The 21,120-nt window shown below is 47.5% G+C and overlaps 1 protein-coding gene across 1 annotated transcript in view; it reads left to right on the plus strand.

Annotated features, from left to right (window-relative positions):
• Positions 1 to 21,120, plus strand: part of LOC144124608 (uncharacterized) — a 165,344-nt gene that overhangs the window by 68,568 nt on the left and 75,656 nt on the right. The gene's annotated exons all lie outside the window — the stretch shown is intronic.

The following is a 21,120-nucleotide window of genomic DNA, read 5'->3' on the forward strand; positions in this document are numbered from 1 at the left end:
TCAATACGTTTCTGTACGCACGCGAGAAAACCGTCTGCTGACGCTCCTCAAGCTGGAAGAAGCAGACGACGCGCCCATCCCAAAGCGACCGCAGCGCCACCGCCTAGGCGGCAACCATTCCGGGTCCGCAGTTTTCCAATTGCCTTTATCTATAAACGTTGAGCAACGTTTTTAGATAGCGTTGGATAAAACAAAGAAAGCTAACGCGGCACTGTCAAAACCCTAGAGATGGCACTCGCATCTCTTTGAGATCAAAGCGGCAACGGAAGTTGGGCCGATTCCCGGGTGCAAGTTATAGGTAAGTTTTCCAACTGTCCTTGTCTAAAAACGAATACCTATATGAATATGGCGTCAGGGGACGAAATGGCGAATAGTTTCTGTTTCTAGAATCCAAGATGGCGGCCATTAAAATTGGTTGTGCCCTCCCCTCCCATCCCTTTCCCCCCTCACGTCAGCAAAATGTGACACCTACCACGTGAACACGCGCAGTCGTTGGGCCAGCACGGCGGTCGGTTTACTTCATGCACGTGGTGGCGTTCCGCTATATATGTATTGTCTGAGCGGATGCCGAGACGGGTACCGCTGGGGGTTGTCATTGGTTACAAAATTGTGGCCCACCCGTTTGGAGCAGAGGGTTCGGAGTGGAAGCAAACAAATCGGTATGGTTCGAGCACAAAGTTGTTTGTCGAGTTGAAGCCTGGTGTGTGTGAGTTGTTCGTACCGACGACCCTTGGTCCTCGAAACCGTAATGGGGGCGACCTTCGGAGGGCCGCGACCGGTAAATCAGTGGTCGCCGAGGAGTACAGGTGGTACCAAACGAATCGTCGTTTCGTGATCTACACCTTGGTATCCGAAGTAGTCGAAAGTATAACTAAAACAACTTAGGTAACGCCCTCTATTTGATTTCGCATTCGCGAATCATTATTTTTTTTCTTCCCTACGCCCGTCATCTGTCTGCTCAAATAGATACCATTCTACCTTACCAACCTGACGTGTCCTAATATACCTCCGTTTGGGAAGCCGCGCAACACGCAGTAGACTGCCGCCAAATCACCCACTCACTCACGTCGGACACCCAACATCTCCAGAAATCCCACCACGACCCCGATCACACCACACCGCGCTTCTATCCCGGCACCCTTGTATCGCTCCGGATACCGACAAGTACCCCTGGACTGGCATCGAAATTTCTTGCCAAGTATTACGGCCCATTCCGCGTCGTGGAGTGCACCTCTCCTGTTAACTACGTTGTCGAACCTCTCACGCAGCTTACCGATCTCCGCCGCTGCGGACGCGCTTCAGTTCATGTACAGCGCCTCAAACTTCTAGAGCCCCGCCATCTTACCGTCGCCGTAAGTCGCCAGGATGGCTCCTCTTCTCCCTGGGGCGACTGTACAGAAGACGACGAACATACGTTACAAAGACGAAGATGAACATGCGCTTCAGCAGCACGCGGTCACCGTGTGTGTCCGTGCTTGAGCTATCAATCTCCGATTGTTTTCACCACTGCTCGCGTCGTCCCAGTTCCTTTGAATACCCCCCCCCCCCCCCATTAAAGGTATGATAGACTTAGGGCTGTTTTTGCGGTGATGTGCAACTTTAAAGGCAAAACTACGGTGCATTTATGCATACACAACGCATTCTTTTTTTTAATACGAAGACTTGTCGTGCGGCATAAGAAGAGGCTGCCAAAAAGCTAGAGTAGGTCAGAGACCTTATTCTCCAAGAACCTTAGCAGGCTTATGCTCTTAGCTTTCTCCGTTAGCTACAAGAGACAAAATATATGGCCATATTTTGCGCTCTGTCAAATTTGGCCATATATTGTGCTCCTGCCCGCAGTACAGTCCACAGAGGGCATGCCTTAGCCACGAACTTGACCAACTGGACGACCAACCGCTATCCGAAAAAAGAATTCTACAACTTGGAAAGGACCTACCGTCGCAGAAGAAGGCCGTGCAAGCGCTTTTGCGCTTCTTACAATCTACCGGCCTGTGTGAAAGACTTTAACTGGAACGCCTTGTGTGTGTGTGTGTTTCTCCATGTGTGCACGTTCTTTTTTTTTGCGTTTTTCTCTATGTCATCTTTCTAACCCCTATCCCCCATCCCCAGTGTAGGGTAGCAAACCGGAGACTCACATCTGGTTAACCTCCCTGCGTTTCCTTTTTCATTCTCTCTCTCTTGCTCTGATTACAAAACGAAAACCGTAACTAGAAAAATTAGAAGAATAGGAGAGGGTATAACATAAAAAACGTTGCTACAGCCGTTTAACAAGGGGGAGAAATATAGTAGGCTTGGTTTACTGGAAATTTCGGGATTGTTTTGTTGTGGTCTGATCGCATGTGATTTCTTCATTCAGCAAGCAGCGAGCCTTACAAATTAAGCAAACATAATAACGGGATATTACGTGGCTGAGATATTTTATGGACTACGTGAAGAAGTTAGGAATTGCTAAACGAAATGAAAATATAGTAAAAAATGGTGCTTATTTTTGCAGATGTATAACTGATCGCTTTTTCAATGTTGAAGGTTGCTTTTTTTTTTCCATGTTCTTGCTCGGTTTTTCACGCAGTTTGTTGATGTTTTTGTTATGGCTTACGTAGAGCGAATATTATGTCTGCTAATCTTAGTCTCAGTTCCATTGCTGAATGCTCAATATGCGTCTCCAATGTTTGAATAGCATGCATCAATTAGAATTCAGTGATGTATAATATTTTATTTTGTGGCAGATATTTTGTATACATTCGCGGATTTACTTTAATGTTAGGGCTGCCAAAAAGCATTGTTTGCTTAGGCTGAGTAGAAAAGAAGCTAATGAACCAATTTAAGAGAACTTAACTTTTTTAACATGTGATTTCTTAGGCGCGTAAAAATTATTCGCAGCTGTTCTCCATTCTGAATGTTCTCTACGGATCCTTGCAAATACCGGGAGAGTCTTGCCACGCCTCCAGTCATTCTTTTGCCCAAGATAAGACAATGAAGAGTACAGTTTACCCGTTCATTACCAAATTGTGAAGGTATAACAAAGAATTATCGGCACATTACGCTAGATGTTGTACGCTCAAATAAAAGCTTGTATCAAAATAGTCTTAGGGACAGTTATTCAATATTTTGCGATGTCTCCAATAATTAAAAGGTAGAATTTGGTCCATTTTGTGCCGGTAGTGCGAGCTGTGTGAAAATCTAAATCAAAGACCTCGAACGAGCTCAAAATCCCAGCGACTAAACAGCTCAATGCAACTATGCTTGGGTTATTTTCCCAACAGCATTGGTGAGAAAATGAGAAAAAAGGAATTGTTGGACGCTAGCTGGAAGTAGTATGTCCACGCTGCCTTTCCCTTCCCACAGGGTGCCCATAGTGATGACAACCACTTTGACCAGAAACTCCTGACAGTTGAGAACATGTCTTCATTCTTTGCATCCATGCTTGATTTAGTAATCAGTACATGGCGTCAAAACAGTGTAAAGCGAATTCGCGACATTGGAAAGCAAACGATTAAAGCGTGAACAGACTAGTGAAAAAAGGTACCACTGATTTCAGCGACACTGAAGGCTTTCTTTTTCTGGCTGCGCCGTGTAACAAAGAGCCTGTTCGCTCTGAGTGCTGCGTTTCCGCTGTTGTGTTTGGAATGCAAGCCTTTGTAGGCACTCCCCTGTGAATTGTCTGCTGTACCTCAGCGTGGAGTCTTCGGTTTCTTTAATAAATAAAAATATTATTGCTCGTTTATCACTCTTAAAAAAGCACAAAGATTACTGCATCTACTGATCGTTGGCAGCAACTGTCACGCTCAAGTGGTCTTCCATCAAAGGCACACTCAAACATGGCACTGACAGTCGCAGCCACCGAACCCGGAGGCGATCATGAGAACACCTGGTACTACTCCGCAAGAAACCCGAACAATTGAATTTAAAGATTCTTTTTTGCTTGTTGTCTGTCTCCAACATGCATGGCTAAGCGGCTTCGAACTGTGCTTCTGGCATTGGTCATTTCTACCACCTGTTTGCAGACACGAATTAGAATAAAACCGTCTCTAAATTGCTGGTCACTTTTTTTTCAGTGCTGATAAATGCTATGAATAAAGAGAAAAAGAGATAAGGAACTAAACTAAAGTAAAAAGATGATATTAAGGTGCTCATTGTTTGAAACAAAGTAACAGGTCATAATATGAAATCTTTTCGAGAAAATAAATACGTCCAAGTAATCAGTCACTCGAGGTTTTTACCATGAATATTTGAAGGGGTTATCCCAATATATCTGTAACCTTTTTCTAGTACCCGCTCTATTTTCACGCTGCCTTATGCAGCTCGCAACTTCGTATGCTTACATTCACCGTCAGGTTTGGCGACTGGCGCCTGGCGGGAGCTAGCATCATTTCCGGGACAACTTATCTCATGGTTGATCGATGCTTCTGTGCACCCAGTTTTTCTTGTGTCCTGGTAGGTGAACTATTAAAGGACCCAGGTGGTGGAGACGATGTTTACTCCTGCTAGAACCGTTCTTCATACCCTGACTGAATACTGCATCAGCAAAAAACACCGCAACGTAGAGGCCACCAGTAGCTGAGCACTACAAGCCCATTTGCGAAAACCACAGTCTTCCCTCAAACGCGCCCCTCACTGAGCAGTGACAACAAGGAGGACGTCGAGCGCTCTCACTCCACTGCAGCTTTGAATAGTGCAAAGCGGTCTACTACTCTAATTGGACGGGTATTAGGTCAGGTACAGAACAGACACTGCGGTCACAAAACGCATCCATTACCTCTCCCTATATCCTTTTTCCTTCCTTTTCCTCCTGCAATACTACAGTTCATACCGGCTCAGCGGTTCCCCAACCAGGCCTACCGCAGCTAGTGCTGTTTATTACGAGGCCCTTGTAGGTGCCTTAAGTGAAGTATCTCCTCCATTTCTTTCTCCAATCGTTCTGTCAGTATCTGTTTCTGTTGTATGCCTTATGTAGGCAACACAATGGCCCACATATGCCACGCTCATTGCCTTCCTTGTTTACCTAAATATCACGTAAATCTTTAAGTAAGGCTTTATAAAGCTGATCAAACTTTTTACTCGACTTCTAGCGTTTTTCTTGCTGTTACAACGCTTACAATTTTGCAAATACAGTGTAGAAGATTTTGCTCCCTTAGGCTGACATTAACACTATTATAACTGAAGTTGCCGAGACATGTCTTTGAGATGTGCTTGAAAACTGAGAAAATGCTCAGAACAGAGTAGGCACACGGTATTTAAGTTTGTAAGTGAAACGAAAAGGCAGCAGAGACTATTAGCTGGAAAGATGTTTTTTATGGCCCTTATTCATATACACTTTAGGATAAGAATCGCGTTAATCTCCGTCGTCCCGTAGGAGACTTGGCATCGTTGTCTGAATTTTTAAGACAATGTTTTTCTCAGGGCGAACACGAAGACAAAGGCATATAAAGCACGACCAGATCGAAGCGCTTTATCAAAAACCCAATAGACCTCAGCAGGCTGCGAGATCTTTTTGTGACATCAGAGCTTTACAAAACATGTTGCGGTTATTTAAATACGCCAAAGCTGTCTAAAATAGCAGTTTTATTCGTCGCCGGAATGCAGGTTTTTATCTTGATTCCCCCCTCTCAACCGTTATGGTCTTCATATTTGTCTTCTATACTTGATGTTTTACGTCTCTTGCTCCCATGATGTTTTTCTCTAGTCTGGCATTATCTTCCAAATTGAATTTTTTCTTTATGTCTTCATCAGCTAATATTAGGGCCATCAGTACCGTGTTTCCAATCTCATCGCTTGAGGATTTTCTTTACCTCCTAGAAAATATAATGCGCCCATGCTTCTGCACTTCTGGTCTGGGATAAGCTTCAAAATGCACTTTTAAGTTCGTGCATTTCAAGTGGAAGAATCTACGAAAAGACACACATTATTGTAGATTGGCCTTTCACTACCGCTGCCGATTTCACTACCCCTGACGTTGGCCACAATGGTTGCACTGTCATATGCGGATTAGAATATGCGGATTTAATCTGGAGCCCTCATCAAAAATATTTAATCAAGAAAATAGAAAGAGTGCAAAATTTAGCTTTGCGGTTTATATACTACACATACTCGCGTTTTTCAAGCGTGTCCGTTCTTCGCGACAGGGCGAAATTGAAAAAACTAGTTCATCGCAGAATTGTATCTCGCATCAAATTTTTATATCAGCTGTACCATGGTCACTACAAAATAGCGCGTGAATGTTATTTACCCGAGCCCCCCATGCGCTCTGCTCGTACAAACCACAACAAAACAATTAAGCAACCATTAAGTAACCTTAACATCCATCAATATTCTCTTTTTCCCCATGCTATTTCACTATGGAATAAATTACCCGAAGAAGTAGTTAACGCTAATACAATAGAATCGTTCGTTCAGCTTTCAAATAACCTTTTCTTTGACCTCTAAAATTGCCGCAATGAGAGCAGTTTCTTTTGCGTTACGCTTTTTCATTGTTATTTTGTTTACGTATTGCACTGTTGTACGTTCATGTTTATTTCTGTTACGTATAGTGCTACAATGATGTATGTACATGTTTATTGTGTTCTTAATTGCTAATTGGCAATGGTAATTTACGTTGTTGTATGTACCCACTCCTGCTTGGGCCCGAATAGGGCCTGCAGTATTTGTAAATAATAATAAATAATAATATGATCATTTCGGCTTCTCTCTTGTCATGGAGGAAGGGCAGGTGGGGAAAGGAACGCAACGGTTTTACTGACACAAATGTCTGCTGTTTTCATGCCAGGACATCTCTGAGAAGCTTAACTGGAGTTTCCGAGAACGCGCGGAGACGCTGAGGATGTGAAATAACCTGTTAGAGCTGGAAATTGTGGGTTTCAGGTAGGGGTTTCGACAAACACTCAATTAGGGCAATTTAAATGTATATGAGCAGTTCCATAGTCTAGGAAAGCTGTAATGGTATTTTTCGCATTTCTAGTGAGGCTGGCACAGTTGTGCTGAATGTAGGGCGTGTAATGGTTGGTGAAATGGGACTAAGTTTAAGCGGAGACAAATTGAATTCCTACAAGGATCACACCTGGCGTGCTAACGAAGGTATGCGAACTAGAAAAACCGCTCACAACGCACTAAAATGCTGTCAACTTCGTACGTACGAAGTTCCTAAAGCTAAACTTCGATCGGGGTTTGCCATCGGTAAGATTTTCCGTTATAATTGCCGGGAGAGGGAGAGAAACAAAATGTTTCTTGAAAAGCAGAAATTTAAGGTGGCATGAAAAATTCGCTGACAAGGTACTCAGCGTGGGGTAATAAATTGGGGTTAGAAAGACGCGAGGACAGCCGCATCCTAAATTTTAATAAAGGAAAACGAAAGCAGTAAAGATAAAAATGAATGAACAATCAGTCTAGACTACGGTGCATCAAAGAGTAACTCTACATGATATTACATTGTGATGTTTGGTGGCCTAGAAAGAGAATGGCAACGTTCAATGCATGAAGTTTGAATAATTACGTGATTTAAAAAAATATTATAACTTGTCGAGCAGAACGACGCCATCTAAATAGGCAACTAAAATTTCATTGAGCATCTCTAAGCAGGCTAAGGCACCTAACACACAGTTCATAGATGAACTTGGGTGAGCAGCTCCATACAAGGTTCACTGTACATAGTTCGCACGCACGTCGGCATACGGTGTTCATTCAAACAGAATATACTGTACTGTTCCTGTTCAGCCGAAGTTGTCGCAATGTCGATTGTTCACGTGTCCGAAACAGTACAACAAACTGCAAATGCGGCGTTCTGACGGAGGCAATGGTAAACAGTTTCCAGATGGCGTAGAATACTTTGTGGCATACTAGATTTTAGATATGGGTTGATTCATTGAAGAAAGAGGTGATGTAACCTTTTTGATTTGCTTGAATGCCGCAGTGAGTTTGTATCGTCTGAAATGTCATTAGTGGACTGCGGCATATCCAAGCGATGTAGGCATACCATGTCGAGAGAAACTGGCTAGTGATTGCTTTTCTCAAGTGGTTGGTTTGCAACGATGCTTTAGAGTCCGTGCAAATTACGCATCGGTGAGGAGGTCGGTGTATGACATAGGTGACAGCATCATTTACATCGTGAAGCTCTGTAGCCGTTGACGATGTCTTCCGCTGCAGACGAGAAGAAAGCGTTTGGCTTGTTGAGGGCCCGTGAAGCCCACAGAAGGAGTGCTGCTGAGAAGCTGATTCGTCGGTGAAGATGCGGGTGTCCTGAGAATATTTCTCGGCTGAGAACGTCATAGAAACTTGCAGTAGAGCAACTTGTGTCATGCGGCTCTTCGCATTCACACTTGGTGCAAATGGATATTTATAGGCAAGAATGTCCATGAAGAAAAAGCCGGAAGGAGTGATTTCGGTGGCTAAGTGACAGTAGAGTGCTGCCGGATTTGCAAAGCTTGGCTGAAACCAGCGTTATTGTGAGCTATGTGGGCACGGCGTTGGAAGTTCTTCGCTTGGAGTACACGCTGGGAATGGGCACGCGTAGTTTCTTGCGAAGCAACGACATCTAGCGGGAGACATCTTGCTTGCGCTATTGTTTTCGAGGAGGAGGGTCCTTTTGGAAACCCAAAAGAGAGCCGCAGGAATTTGTCCAGTCCGCCTTTCAGGGTCTTCTTTCTTCTTAGTGACGTGTGAATTATCGGTAAACAATATCACAATGTTCCTTGAACCTAGTTTTTTTGAAGCGCAACCATCGAGCGGCATTTGCGACCCCACCGTGTTCCCGTCTTTAGCCTGGGAATTTGTGAGGCTGTGGCAATCCTGCTCTGCCTGTATAACTCATTGATCATGATTTGCAGTTCGTCTCCTGAGTGACTCAGCAAAGCAATGTCATCAGCGAATCTGAGATTATGTAGGTACTCTCTATAAACGCTTATCCCCAACTGTTCCCAATTCAGGGTTCGGAATACCTGTAAACAGGCGGTGAATAGCATTGGCGAGATCGTGTCTCCCTGCCTGACGCCATTTCTAATTGTAATTTTATTGCTCACTTTATGGAGGACTACGGTAGCTGTGCAGCTGCTATAGGCATCCTCCAGTATTTTCACATAAGGCTCCTCTACACTTTGATTGCGTAATGCCTCCAAGACTTCCGAGGTTTCCAATAAGTCAAATGCCTTCTCGTAATCAATGAGGGCCATATAAAGGGGCTGGTTATATTCTACACATTTCTCTATCACCTAATTGATAGCGTAAATATGATCTATTGTGGAATATATTTTACGAAAACCTGCCTAATCATTTGGTTGATTGAAGTCTAGGGTTTCCCTGACTCTGCTAGCGATTACCTTAGTAAATACTTTGTAGGCAATGGAGAGTAAGCTGATCGGCCTGTAAATTTTCAAGTACTTGGCGGCTCCTTTGTTATGAATTAAGATAACGTTAGCGTTCTTTCATTCAAGCTTCTGGTATGGTAGAGGTCATAATAGATTGCGTATACAGAGTGCCTAGTTTTTCTAGCACAATATCCCCTCCGTCGTTCAACAGAGCGGCTGTTACCTGATCCCCACGAGCTGCTTTACCTCTTTCCATTGCTCCTAGGACTTTCTTTACTTCCTCTTTCGTTACTGACGGAATGACGCATTGCCTTAAGGGTACGACTTGATACCTTTAGTGGGTTAATGCCCATATATGCATAATTGGTCGTTCTGTACATAACATTCATAAATGGCGGCCAGTCCTTATACTACTACCAGCACAATGGCGCTGGGCTTAAGCGGTGCGCCACTGCACTAGCACTGCATTTCACTGGCAGGTGGCTGTTCCTGTCACAGCCACCTGTAGGGACTGTGGAACCCACGTTGCTCTTCCCGAGCAACTTCTCGCGCAGCTGGCGCGACGCTCTCCCGAACTCACCGGAGCTTCTTTCAATTGCCTGCAGCTTGCGTGTCGCTCCTCCGAACTTATCCGAGCGTACCCAAATCCCGAACTTATCCGAGTGACCCGGGTAAGCTCAGGTAAACGGCGTCGCTGTTGCTAGGCAAGTGGCAAAGAAAGATCAGACAGTTGATAAAATTCTTGTTCGGTGCTGGTGAGAGTATATGAGCTCAGGAGAGGAAGCTGCCGGGCTAGTTGTTGATTACTAGGAAGCGCAAAAAAACGGACGAGGGACGGAGCAGGGGACACAAAAGCGCTCGTGAACGTGTTTTTGTGTCCCCTACTCCGTCACTTGCCCGTTTGTTGCGCTTCCTAGTAAACAACAAGTATATGAGTTCCTTCGCACTAAAATAAGCTGAGTGCATGGGCGTTCCTACTGCAAGAGCATAATGCACTCCCACGCCTTTCAGGTTTCTGCGCATACCATTCACCCTCTATCCCTGATCGCCGTTGCACCGCCTCCTCCCTCAGCCCAGGTAAATCTGCTATTTATATTCACAGTTCAGTTATGCACACACCGCTCGACCTTTCACGGTGGTGCAACACACGTCAAGAGGTTGTCGCCCTTCTCGTAAAACCTGCACGCACACCCCTTGTCCTAGTTTCTTTTTATAGTCGTCCTGGCTCCGCATCTCCCAATCTGGGATGGGTTCGTTTTCTACGTTCTACCAACTCAGGTATCCCTATTCTAGTTGGTGGTGACTTCAACGGCGCACACACTGCGTGGGGTTACCCATCAGATTCCTCAAGGGGTGCACACATCCAAGGGAGCTTTTCGGATCATTCCTTTCAACTTTTAAACCACCAGAATACTTCTACCCGCCCACGAGGTGGCCCGTACTCACCTGATTTGACTTGGTGGTTACGCCCCGGTAACCCTCGTTGGGCTGTTGATTCTCATACTTGGGGTAGCGATCACATCCCTATTTTTATCTCCCTCACGCCTACGCGTCTACGGAAAATACGCCGCACTGTACGAACAACATCATGGGACTCTGTACGCGCAGACAATCATTTATCTACATTCGACCCCTCTTCAGCACTGTCTACTCTCTCTGCTGTTCTCGTTCCTCACACTTTTACCACTACTGTAAATGAAGACGATTCAAACCCGAACATGCATCTCTTGAATCTGTGGGCTCTTCGTCGCCAGGCGGATCTTTACGCTACTCGTCACCCCGATGACCCATCGGCTCTTCCCACTTTTCACCGCGCTACCGCACGTGCTCGGCACTATGCAAAGCGGCTGGGCAGGCAACGCTGGGCTACATGTCTTCTACGCAGGGCAATCGACATCTTTGGAGAGTGTTTCACGCCATGGATCGCCCTTCTCAGGTTGCAGACTACACAGAGACCATTCGCCTCGCGCTGAATGTGGATGGACACATTTGCACAACAAGCGGCCCGTCAATTTTTCCAAACCATGACTGCATCGCTACGTCTCCACCCGACTTATCGGTTACAGAGCCGTCCGATGGGATCACTTCTGACCTCACCATGGCAGAGCTGCTGGCCTCCATTGAACGTTTAAAAACTACTACTACTCCCGGGCACGACGGCCTACCTAACTCCTTATTCCGTAACTTGGAAGGGAGGGCTTTGCAAACCCTACTTGATACTTTTAACGAAGTGTGGATTTCTGGCGTCATGCCGGGAGATTGGAAGCATTCTATTGTGGTTCCAATATCAAAGTCAGGTCAGCCTCCAGTATCTCTATCGGCCCTTCGTCCAATTTTCCTTACGCCTACCATCTGCAAGCTTTATGAAAACATTCTAGCCGCACGCTTGTCGTGGTGGCTGGAATCCCATGATTGTTACCCAGATTTCCAAATTGGTTTCCGCCCACAAATTGGAACGGAGGACGGCCTTGCTACTTTGGCTGCTGACGTGCTTGAAACTCTCCGCAGAGTCACCTTGTACGAACCGTAATCGCTACAGACATAACAAAGGCATATGATAACATCCTTCACTCTGCCATTCTTTCCTCCCTTCAAACTCTTGGTCTCCCTCACCGGTTCCTCCTCTCCATTCACTCCTTTTTAGCAAATCGAACCTTCAGCGTGCGTGTCCACGGAAAAGCCCTTTGGTAACTTCACTTCCAATAGAGGAGTGCTGCAGGGCTCCGTTCTCGTCCCCACATTATTTAATGTCGCTTTAATTCCTCTTGTTCGAGCCCTAGAGACCATCCCGACTATCCGCGTGCTCGCGTATGTCGATGATATAACCTTGTGGTGCTGTCGTCCAGATGCGTCTATTCATCAGTCGGTCCTTCAACACGCGCTGGATGTATTGACATCTCGCCTCCCACCTCTGGGTCTAACACTCTCTCCTACTAAATCATGCTTCATTCGAATTGGAAATAAAGCCGGCTTACGGAAAGCTCCCTCTTTAAATTTTACGGTACATAATTTTGTGATTCCTCAGGTAGAAACTGTTCGTATTCTTGGTCTTCTCCTCCATACATCTGGGACTGGCACCCCGTGGCTGACAGCCACCCGTAAATCGGCTCAAGCTACTCTAGGTCTTATTCATCGCATAGCTATGCGCTCTGGTGGCGCACGTGCTCATACGGCACAATTTCAACGTCTCACCCGCAGACAGTGGGACTCCCTTTAAGCTATCAATCGTGAGGCTATGCGCATCATAGCATATCTGCCTCGTTTAACACCCATACCTGTGCTACAGGAGTTCGCCCAACTTAATATCGAATGAATGAATGAATGAAAAACTTTATTGTATTAGGGTTATTTTTCGCAGCGTAGGTGGAGCCCTCAGTCCAGGGCCCCAGCGGCCTTTGCAGTCTTGCGAGCCCTGTCGATCAGCTTGAGCTGCTCTTCAGGCTTCGAGCTGGACAGCGCAGCCTCCCACTGCTCCGGTGTAGGTGTGTTGTTTATCGGCGCTGCCTGCATTTTCTGACAGGCCCATGTAACGTGGTAAAGCGTTGCGTGTTCACCGCATAGCGGGCATTTGTTTTCATAAGTGGATGGATAGATTTTGCTGAGTAAACTCAGATTGGGGTATGTATTAGTCTGTAGTTGTCTCCAGGCAACCGACTGCTGTTTACTAAGGTCTTTGTGGGGAGGCGGGTAGGTCCTCCGGAGGGCTCGTTGGTGTTCTAAGATGGCTCCATACCGTCTAGTGACTGCGTCCAGTTCCCCTTCGGTGCGCGCCTCCCGGTTGGCGTATGCTCGGGCATTGGCGTCCGCACATTGGTTCCCTTTGACAGCCTCATGGCCTGGTGTCCACGTGATGAAGCATCTCGTAAAAGTGATTGTCCTCGCCTTGAGTATGTGAATGGCTGCAGTGGATATGCGTCCACTGCTGTATCTTCTGCACGCCTCTTGCGAGTCTGTAATGATGTGTGCATGGGGCTCGTCACTCTGCTGGGTGATGGCGAGTGCAATTGCTGCTTCCTCAGCCTCGAGTATGTTGTTGGTTTTTATCGAAGCGCAGTTGATTTCCCTGAGCTGGTGATCCACCACGCTGGCTACCGAGCCATATCGGTGTCTGTATGTTGTTGCGTCAACATATAATACGTCTTTTGACCCGGCGAAGCGTCTTGCATGGAATTCAGATCTCGCCTTTCTTCTCGCCTTATGTATATCTGGATGCATGTTTTTTGGAATCGGACTGATCTCAATGATCCTCCTGATTTCATTTGGAACGCTCGCTGTGCTATTGATTTCTTTCAAAGCGTCCCTCATGCCCAGCAACCGCAGCGTGTTTCTGCCTGTTGCGGACAGCATCAGTCTTGTTTTCTGCGCGATAAGGTGGGCCTCGATATGTTCTTGTACTGTGTTGTTTATGCCCAGTTTAAGGAATTTCTCCGTCGAAGTGCTGACCGGCAGTCCGAGAGCACATTTGTATGCTTTTCTAAGAATTGCCTCCAACTGCTCCTTTTCTTGCTCGAGCGGTGTTTGGTAGGGGACGCCGTATAAGATCCTACTGACCACGAGGGCCTGTACTAGCCTACATGTGTCTTCCTCCTTCATACCTCTTCTTCTGTTGGAAATTCTTGCAATCATCCTGGTGATCTGTGCTGTGGTATTTGCTAGCTGTCTGATCGTGTGATCAATACGACGGTTGCTTTGGACCCACATGCCGAGGATCCTAACTTTCGATACTTCTGGAACCTTCGTTGCCCCTATGTAGATATCTATGGAGTTTTGCAGGTCATACCCTTTTCTGTAGACTCTGAGCACCTCGGATTTTTCAGGGGAGCATGCAAGTCCACAGTGTCGGGCGTATGCGTTGACCGTGTCTGCCGCTCGCTGAAGAAGCTCTTGTTTTTCGCCTAAGGATCCCCTTGTCACCCAGATTGTGATATCATCTGCGTAGATGGCATGCCTGATTCCTTCAATTTCTTCGAGCGCCCTTGCTAAACCAATCATTGCAATATTAAAAAGCATAGGTGATAGCACAGAGCCTTGTGGTGTTCCTTTTTCTGGGGTGTTGAAGGTGTCAGTCCTGATGCCTCCTATTCCAATGGTAGCGGTTCGGTTAGTCAGAAAGGCTGTCACATAGTTGAATATTCTCTGCCCACAACCCAGTTTGCTGAGCCCCTCCAGCACAGCCCTGTGACTGACGTTGTCGAAGGCCGCTTGAAGATCGAGAGCGAGCAGGATGTTTTCTCCATATTTTGGAACGGAAGTAAGCACCTCCTCCTTGATCTGCAGGAGAACGTCCTGTGTCGATAGGTATTTTCGAAATCCAAACATAGTGTGCGGCATGAGTTCGTTGTCCTCAAGGTGGGTCTGCAACCTGTGATGCACAACTCTCTCGTACACTTTTCCCAAGCATGATGTTAAGGAAATGGGTCTAAGATTGTCCAGGTGTGGAGTCTTTCCGGACTTCGGAATCATTACTATTTCCGCGTGTCTCCAGTCGTCCGGGAGGGTCCCCTGTTCCCAGTGTTTATTGATGAACTCCGTGAATCTTTTGATTGAATTGTCATCCAGATTCCTTATCATGGCATTGGTGATGCCATCCCTCCCTGGTGTTGTGTTCTTTGTGGCGGACATCACAGCGTGTCTGACTTCTTCTATCGTAAGGGGTTCGTCCAGAGCGGGATTCGTTTCGCCCGTGTATGCCAAGCTGCTGTCGGCGTATGTTGCATTGCCGATGTAACGCTGCTTGATGTACTGTAGCATTTCCTCGTCAGTGCCTTGGAACTGGTGCGCGATCCTTTGGGTCGTCTTACGGGTTTCGGATTTTGTGGTGGTTGAGTCTATGAGAGCCCTTAGCAAGGCCCATGTCTTGGCCCAACCTAGAGTCCCCTGAAGTTCGTTGCACTTTTGGTTCCAGTCGCGCCTCGAGAGCTCCGTCGCATATTCTTCAGCTTGTCTGGTGACCTCAGCGATCTTACGCTTGAGCCGCCTATTATGCTTTTGCCTTTTCCACCTTTTTAGTAGGCCCCGTCTGGCGTCCCAAAGGTGTAAGAGATGTTTGTCCACCTCGGGTGTGTTGGTAGTGAGGGCGACCTTTCGGGTTAGTTTTCGCCAGTCTGTCTTGATTCTTGCGACCCAGCCTTCTATGTCGGTGATCTCAGCGTCTTCATGCTGTGCCCTGGATTTCCTATAGGCTTCCCAGTTTGTCAGTCTAGCCTGGCCAAGTTGTCGCCTGATCGGGAGGGTTTCTATATGGATGCGCAGGATGCAGTGGTCACTGCCTAGAGTTTCGCCGTCGTTTTCCCATCTTGCGTGCCTTACCCCTTTGACAAATGATAAGTCTGGGCACGAATCTCGGTTGATGCTGTTCCCCACTCGCGTGGGTTGGGTGTGGTCAGTGATGAGGGTGAGCCTTCTACGATCAGCTTCCCTGGCTAGATCCCTGCCTTTCGGGGTTTCCCGAACGTAGCCCCAACTTTTATGCCAGGCATTAAAGTCCCCCAGAATAACGATACCGTTCTTGCCTGCTGCTTCTTCTGCTTTGCCTAGCAGGTAGCTGAAATTGGCTTTCCTCTGGCTTGGCGGGCTGTACACGTTAAGTAGGAAGGTGCTTTCTTGGCTTCTCTTTTGGGTAATGATTTCTATAAGGACGTGGTCAATGTCCGTTCCGTCAATGTCGTGTCTGATTGCGGTGACTGCTTTTGCAACCAGCGTGGCGACTTTGCTTTGCCCCTGCCCCTCGTAGATGGAGTACCCCGCGAGAGTGAGTGAGCAGCCGGTTTCCTGTAGGGCGATTATGTCTGGCGGAGAGGTGCAATTTGTGATGTGTTGTTTAAGAAGACCCTGCTTTCGGCGGATCCCACGGCAGTTCCACTGCCATATTTCAAGGGTTTCCAACTTGACCGAGCGTTTACGGTTGCTCGCCATACTGGGACGGCCTGTTATAGGGTTTTCCTCTGGATTTCATGGCTGTGAATTGTACTAGACGCTCTCTATCCCTGCGCGTCTCGTCTTGGATGTTTGAGATGAGGTTGCTAAGATTTGCCAGTGCATTGTTAACAGCAACCATGGCAGTTGTAAATTCCTGGCGCCCTATAGTTGTCGCCTGAGCTTCGTCTGTTTGCGGGTTAGTGCTGTTCTGCCTTGTTCTTTGGGCCTTTAGTTCGTCTATCAGATCGTTTAGTTTCTGTCTCAGCTCGGCGTTTTCTGCCCTGAGCGTCTGAATTATTTGTCTTAGCTCTTGAACGTCCTCGTTAGCTTCCCCATTAGCGGTGTTACCTATCACTGTTTTCTGTGTGTTTGTGTTTTTTGGAGCAGTGGGAGAGGTGGGGAAAAGATGCTCTTTCCAGCTCACCCTGGTTGCTTCCTCCTTTTTTGGTGGGGTCTTCTTCTGCTCCTGCTTCTTTTTGGTTTCTGGATCCTCCCGGGTCCTGGACGCCGATCTCGACTTTGATCCTGATCTCGATGCCGATCTGGACTTGGATCTCGAACTGGAGTCCTCGCTGAACCAGCGTTTCCGGGCCCGGCCGCGTCCGCCGTTGTCTCCGCCGCCTGGTTCCTCTTTTTTTCTCGTCCGTGGTCTCGGTTTCCTGAGGCGTTCCTTGCACTCCTTTGCCCCCGTAGGATGCGCTTCCGTGCATAGCACACACCTGGGCTCGCAGGAGTGTCCGTCCTCGATCACTGGCTCGGTGCATTTAGAGCAGACAACAACGTCAGGTGTCGGGCATACGTCCGCCCTATGTCCGGCCTTTAAGCATGTATAACACACTTGCCGCGATGATCGATAGAGGTAGCAACGTATCTCGCCGCCGTAGTAATAGACGTAGCGCGGAACGATCTTTCCCTCGAAGGTAATGACCGCGCTTTGGGATTTGCCAAGCATTCTTGCATAAAGTATTTTGACTCCTTGGGTACGTACCCGGAGATGCGATAGTAGTTCAGTTGGCGTGGTCCCGGCGTCCACTCCATGAATGACACCTTTGCACGAAAACAGGTGGCAAATAGAGCTCGAAAACAGTCTCACAAACTTCATCGTTTAAGGACACTTCCACCGTGGTCCTATTGCCAGCTCACTGACAATCGACCCACTGTTTCCCCGTCGGCATCAGCAGCGTATCTCCCTGAAGGGTGCATATTATACACGGATGCATCGCATTCTGCAGAGAGGGGAGTTCCTGCTGTGTATAGTCCATCTCATCCGCATCTCAACTCTCGCGCGACGTATACTGCGGATACGTGCACTCCCCTGGAATTGGAACTTCAAGCCATTTATAATGCCATTGCTTCCCTTCCGCTTGTTCCAACATTCAATACAATTCATATTTACACCGACTCCCGCTCCGCCCTTAAACAGCTTAAGGCTGTTCGACGAACGTTCCAGATTTCACAATCAATTCATGTGCTCTGCGCAAAGTATCCATGTCCTGTGCGCATACACTGGATTTGCGGCCATGCCCAGGATTCACATAACATTCAAGCGGATGCTATGACTCATCTTCATGCATTAGACGATCCGCCACCTTCCCCTCTTCCACCAGATCCGTTCCTGTCCCATGTTTCCGATTCCGAAGTTCTGCGCCAGCGAACACGCGCTCTAATTCCTCCGTGTTCGCACCCTCTCCCCCGTAGTCTTACTCGGCAGGAGGAGGTATCCGCGCCGAATTCGGGCAGGGGCGGCTCTGACACCATCTGTCCGTCATCGGTGGCGTGCCAAATATCTGCCAGCACCTGACAGGTGCCCTCACTGTAGCGCTGCACCGGACATTTGTGATGTGCGGTACTTCTTGTGGACGTGCCCAGCGACGGCTGCTATCAGAAAACGGTTCCTCAGGGAGGTGGGCCTGCGATGGAACCGCGAAAGTGACTACGTGAAGTGGACTATGGAGAACCGTTTCATTAGCAACCTCTGCGACTACCTCAGCGCAACGTTCTTCACTCCTTCTCTTAACTTTCAATCCCGTGCATTCCTCCCCCCCCCCCTTTCTTTTTCAACTTATGCCTCATGGCACACTTCTCGAATAAAAAAAATTAAGCCACTGCATTGATGAACAAACTACATGGTCAGTCGCGGGCGCTGTGGGCTGTTATTTTGCACTCATATGAAGCATATGCATGTTTCAGAATGACGCCGGTCATGGCGTTTGTAATCGCGGTTTATGCCCCCCTCCTGCCACACGTGATAGCCCTAAAACAGAGGAACGGCTGAGGACTTTGTGGCAGCCCTGCAGGCAAAATTGGTGGACCAATCTCCTCTACCTGCAGAACTTCATAGGCTTTTCCGGCTCCAGTGACATGGTGAGCAAAGGTAGATGTACAGTAGTGCATCTGGACTCGCATCTGGTAACGTTGAAGAATATAAAATGCCACTTGCATTTTAAAAACACGTGATGCACAAGCATGCACAAGCATGGAATAGAAATGGGTGATACTCTTTCGTTCCGTGTGTCCGGAAATGAAGATAAACAACGCTCTTCTTTAGCCTTATATTCAAGGCAGTCACTGAGATCAAACGTGAAATGGAGATAAAGAGGCTTTTTTGATTTTGAGGGCTCCGGTTTTAACACTGCGCAGCTCTTCGTCACTGTTAAAAACGGCAAGGAATCTGGCACACGGAAAAAAAATCAAGTATGCAGTGAAATTGGCTTGTGCAGACGTTTTTAGTGCTCTAACCGGCTCACAGAGTTAGTGTGAAGCTTGATATATAAGGCTGACCATGGCCAAAACCTAAATAAAAAGATTGGAGCTTCAACTTTAAGAGTGGAACGCGACAGCTGGGTGCAGCGTTGCCAGGGGGTCCACGAAACGCCGTCGCCCGTTCGGCGCGATGCCTTGCCCATTAGACAAATCGCTCGGTCTCTAGTAAGCATCTCAAAGCGTGATTGTGGTGTTCACCGATATGTGGGACAGTTGCTGCGCCATTCCTTTGCTCTGAAATAACAACCGCAACGGAGACGCACAACAGCCAATTCAGGGAGCCACGTCACTGCAGTCTGTTCGGGATCTCTTCGATGCGGCAGATGGGCTGTTTTGAGAGTCCCCCTTAGACTACGAGCGATTCGTCTAATGGGCAAGGCAGCACCCCGAACGGGCGATGGCGTGTATTGGGCAGTGCGATGGCGTGCATTGGCGTGCATCAACACTCTGGTGCATTCCACTCTTAAAAACAAAGCTTAAACTTTATTTTTGTTTGTTTTTTCTTTCTTTATATAAGCAATTATTTACACTGATTTCTTTAACTCATCATAGCTTATCACACACCAATCATCAATCATTAGAAGCACAAATTACCATGGTACGATTTTATACGCGGCCCCTGATTACAGGCGCTGTTTCGAACCCCTGCCGCGAGCTACGATCCAAAGAGTAGGTTTATGCGGCACGAAACGCTCAATCGCATTACATCAACGTCCGGAACATTCTGCGGCAAACGGTTGGTATGATACGAATTTTTTACGCAGGCACCGATTATTTCCGGCACGCGGTGCGGACTACACCGAAGGCTTTTCGACCAACGAGCTGCATCAGCTGTCGCGTAGTAAAATAACTATTGCTACGACAGCGATTCGAATATGTGGCGGCGCGAACAGATCATATTTGCTGGCTACTGCATGAGAGCACAAAACTAACACGGAAGCTGAACACGCCTCGTATTAAACTGCAACGCACTCTCCTGCTGTGTATTTCATATCGTCGTCTTCATCAACTAATACTACTATCGAAGTAATATCGCCGCTAGGCGCGCCGAAGACACGGCAAAGCAAAACCTTGACCCAATCAGACTAAACAGATGCTTTCACTCGTCTGCTCAGTTTAACTACGATGTTATCCTACCCCTTTTTTTTATTCCTTTACAACTGACTTGGGTGGGCTGGTCGTTCTGCAGATAATTACAACTGTAGTGCTGACAAAACAAAACAGCAGTAAAAGTTTGCCGGTGGTGTTGGTCCGGCGATTTCCAGAAACTGGATGCACCGCTTGAAGGCTTCTCGATGATAGGACTTACAGGCGAAGCGATTTAGTGAGAAACGAACTTTTATGCCGGCTATTTACAGATGGGTACAAACAAAAGTCAGTAATTCTTTCTTTGTCTCAGGGCCTTGAATTCCTTCGATGGCCTCAATTTTCTCTTTGGCTGGGCTATGCCGGCCTGAGCCGACAACGTGCCCCAGGTAGCGGATTGAAGGCATCGCTACCTGGCACTTCTCCCTGCTAGCGTGCAGGCCCACCTCCTCCAGAGTGCAAAGCACCCGCTTTAAATGATGGATATGCGCTTCTAGAGATTGGCTTAATACGGTGATATCGTCTAGATAGGCGTAAGCGTATTCTTCCTGCCCGGCAAGCAACTGGTTCATGTTCCTTTGGAAGGTTGCCGCTGCGTTCTTAAGACCGAAAGGCATCACCCGCCAGGCAAATTGACCTAGGTACGAGATGAACGCTGTCGGAAGCTGAGAATCCTGAGCGAGTGGCACCTGCCAATAGCCGCGCCTGAGGTCCAGAAGTGTAATGAACCTCGCGGCTCCGACTCGCATGATCAGCTCCTGGGGGCAAACCATAAGAAATGCGTCCGTCTCGGTCACCGCGTTCAGCGCTCCGTAGTGTATGCAAAGACGTACCGACCCGCCTTTTTTGGGAACTCACACGATCGGGTGTGCAAAAGGGCTTGTACAGGGGTAGATGAGGCCTTGTGCAAGGAGCTCATCAATTTGCCTCGTTACTTCGTCTTTTAAAGCCTCTGGGATCCTATAAGGGTGGCCTCGCCTGGGAGTTGCCCCTTCCGCGAGCTTTATACTGTGCTCGCCCACGCGCGCGATCAACGGTTCGTTCGCAAGTAATGCCTGGT

This window comes from Amblyomma americanum, chromosome 3 (assembly GCF_052857255.1).
Source record: "Amblyomma americanum isolate KBUSLIRL-KWMA chromosome 3, ASM5285725v1, whole genome shotgun sequence".
Taxonomy (NCBI): domain Eukaryota; kingdom Metazoa; phylum Arthropoda; class Arachnida; order Ixodida; family Ixodidae; genus Amblyomma; species Amblyomma americanum.